Consider the following 3,900-nt stretch of genomic DNA (forward strand, 5'->3'; position numbering starts at 1 on the left):
TCATCACTCTCGTTTAATAGCTCATCAGATTCACAGGGCGGATTTCCAATATTGTGTGTGGCGTTCAGTTATGCACTGGGCATAGAAATGACGGAAAAAGAAGGAAATCTGATCTCGGCCATTGATCACGGTTGACTGTGGCTGTTGTGGTCAACTAAATGATCATTTCTGATCTTCTGAGTACAATGTCTGTCAGAACATTATGAACTCTAGTCATTCATTACAACTCTCATGAGATTCACACACACGCTGTATTTCCATGTTTTATTCCATATAAATGGTTGTTATACTGTTCAGACTGTATATTCTATTTCCCCTTACCCTAAACCTCCCGTATTACACAAAACTTTAGCATTTTAGATTCTCTATGATTTATAAGCTTGTTTCCTCAGGGGACCAAAAATTACCCCCACAAGGTCAAAAATGAGTAGTATTATTATCTTTAGTTGAGACATTTGGTTTCCATAACATACTGAAAACCAGGTACACACACACACACACACACACACATTTATCTAACTAATCTAAATGAAGGTATACCATAGACGTCTTCTTCTTCTTTCTTTGTTTTTTTTTTTTGTTTTTTTACAAATAAATGTACAGTACGTTTTATTTTAAATTATTATATCTTAATTTTGTTGTAATAAATGACTAGAGTTCTTAATGTTCTGACAGACATTGTACTTGTAAGATCAGAAATGATGAATCAGTTGACCACAACAGCCACAAGCAACCGTGATCAATATCCGAGATCAGATTTCCTTCTTTCACTCATATATATGTACAGTATGGGTCAATATCACTGTGTGTCTTTTGGTGTCCTGTACATAAAAAAACTAATTTGCCATGATAACATAACATAAAAATGACTATGAAAGGGTGTGTTAAGTTTTGGCTAAGTTATTATATTCATAACAAAAGCATTACTTGGTTCTTTAGTTAAATTTCTGATTTTTTTTTATTTTTTTGTAAGAGGATGGTTGTTATTTTGCCATGTCCCATGCACAATGCTCATTAAATTTGAATGATAATAGAATATTGTCAAATCATAACATTTAAAAAAAAAATTATCCTGTTCATATTTTGTTGAATAAGAAATTACTCAGTTTGAGTTTAATTTGGTAATAAAAACAATAATTTTATTGAATAAAAAAGAAGACTTTGTCCATGTCCCTTGAATGGTTGTCCACCCTGTCGTATTGGGGAATCCGCCCCTTTAAGAAAAGTCCCTTCACTTAAGTGACATCAAGCCAACAGAATTTTTTTTTTCTTCAGTGGTGGAAATTTCAGTGGCTGAGGTGAATAAGTTGGTGACTTTTCAATTGACTTTTCAATTTCAATTTTCTTAGTCTAAATTTGCTTACTTGCTTTACCAAAGCTTAACATACATTGGCTTAAACTATGCCAGAAGTGATTCGAATACAGTATTTTCAAAATATGCCAGTTTAAATATATCAAAATATAATTTAAATAAAACATTTATTTATTTCTTTATTTAATCAGTCATAATTTTGGCTGCATCAGATTCTTTGGCTGCTAGAAGCTGGCCGATGCTGTTTTTCCTTATTTGAAACCTTGCATACTACAGACATGAAGCATACAGAGACAGAGAACCGTACACCACAAAATGACATGGCAAACCACAATATGTTTTGGCAGCTTCTGGTTTGTGGGTACACTGAGTGAGCAAAGAGCATACACCATCTCCCTGGGAGAACATCATACATCCAATGATGAAAGCATAGGAACAACTAAGGTAATTCTCAACTAAATGTGTCTTCAGCCCTGGGAATGCCTGTTCACTGTTGCCAGTGTGCAGTTCACTTCTGCTTCTGGAATGCAACAAATTTATGTCAGTGAGTGAATCTATTATTACCAAGTTTAATGTCTTTGTGTTGTACATACATGATGTACATGAGTGTTGTAAAGCAACTACCACTGCACAACATTGTTTAACGATTCTAAAAGGCACAGTTCACCTCAACAAAGAAATATCTGTCATTATTTACATATCTTATCATTCCAAACATATGTGCTGTTGTTTTCTTCATGGAACATAAAATGGGATATTCTGAAAAAAAAAAAAAAAAAAAAAAAAAAAAAAAAAAAAAATATATATATATATATATATATATATATATATATATATATATATATATATATATATATATATATATATATATATATATATAAATATATATATATATTTGAAAGTGTTTTTGTAAAAAATAAGAAAACAACAATAAATGGTAGCAGCCTTTTTATGGTGATTTTCTTACCATTTTGGAGCTTAATAGCTTTGGATACTGTAAATCATCAAATGGGAAAGAGGACCATATACATTTAAATAAAAAATCTAATTAAAAAAACATTTTACATGATTTGGAACCATATGTTGTAATCGGTGTCTTGTTTTGATCTCCACCAGGAGCAAGCCCTGAACTCCCACTGTAACTTTCAATAAGTGTAGAGCAAGTCACTACACTACACAAAGCATCTGCTAAACTACTTCTTACTAAAATGACTACTGACTCATTCAGTGTTAACGGTCTTGTTGAACATTAATGCATCAGCGATGGACATATAGAGTGTGAATGTCCTGTAGACTCAGGTTGGACCAGTGTGTCCATGCAGATGGATGGCCATTGATTTACCAGCCTCACGGGTGTAAAAATAACAGCAGCGGATCACCCAGGTGGAATGCGAATGGTTTCCATGTCTCCGCTCTGCCTCGACACCCAAGAGGAGACGTGTGGAGGTGACGGACCATGACTTATGAAGAAACAGAATGGAATATGCATGAGCATGGTGTACAGAGACTCGCTCCTCCTGCTTGGGTTTGTACTCCCGCCAGGAGCTGACGTACGAATCATTTTCACACATAGTACCTTTTAAAACCTTCCAACTTCAATCTTTTAAAATTGCACGCTAAAAAAATGCTGGGATATTTTTTTTTTTATTAACCCAAATGCTGTGTTCAGCCTGTTGGTCAATTTAATTGGGTTGTTTTTCATATTTTTACCCAGGTGCTAGGTCATATTTCTGTTTCTAAGTTGATGGGTAATTTTATTTTATTTTATTGCTGGGTTATTATTTTTCTACCCAAATGCTGTGATGAATAATCAAGCTGCTGAGTTACAGTCAGAGCACAGACTTATTGAGTCCTCTACAGAAGAGAGCAGTTTTCAGCGCCGCTGATTTGGTGCAATTCTTCAGCAAAATAAAGGTTTTTGTTTAAAAAAAATAATGAATAAAGTCTTTAGTGTGCTGTAAATTGTACTACTTTACACAATGCAACACAAGGATGAGATGTCAGTTAGCTGCGTCAGCAGCGATCACTTCGCATGATGCTGGAAACACCTATTTCCTTGCATAGCAAATTGATTTTATTTGTTATTGTACTGAGTTTAAGTAAATTTAATGTTCAAATATGTCCTCTAATCTTAATACTGTTTGTTTATGGGCATGTTTTGGAGTCAATCACAGCATCTTTCAGCTACGAGTGAAACATGAGGCCACAGTCTGAAGTTCGCAGCTCCCCCACAGACAGCAGCCCTTCACCAGCTCAGATTCTGGTGATACACAGTTCAGCGTCAAGCCTCCAACAGGAATGGACCATCGAATACTGTCTCCTGATCTACCGATGCACTGCAGATTCGTAATAGATGCGTTTATAAAACAGGTTGATTAATGCATAGTTAAATCGGCTACAAAGAGGAATCAGATTCCAGCCACAAAGTTTTGGTACTTTCAACTACCACGAATTCATCATTCTGAAAGCATTCATTCTTTTATAAGATTTATAAGACTTTTTTTTTTTAATCACCATAATTGATAACCTTCTTATGAAGATTTAAAGTTAGTGGCACACAACTTTGAACTGTGATTAGTCCACCATAT

Source organism: Carassius auratus, chromosome 28 (assembly GCF_003368295.1).
Source record: "Carassius auratus strain Wakin chromosome 28, ASM336829v1, whole genome shotgun sequence".
In the NCBI taxonomy this organism is placed as follows: Eukaryota; Metazoa; Chordata; class Actinopteri; order Cypriniformes; family Cyprinidae; genus Carassius; species Carassius auratus.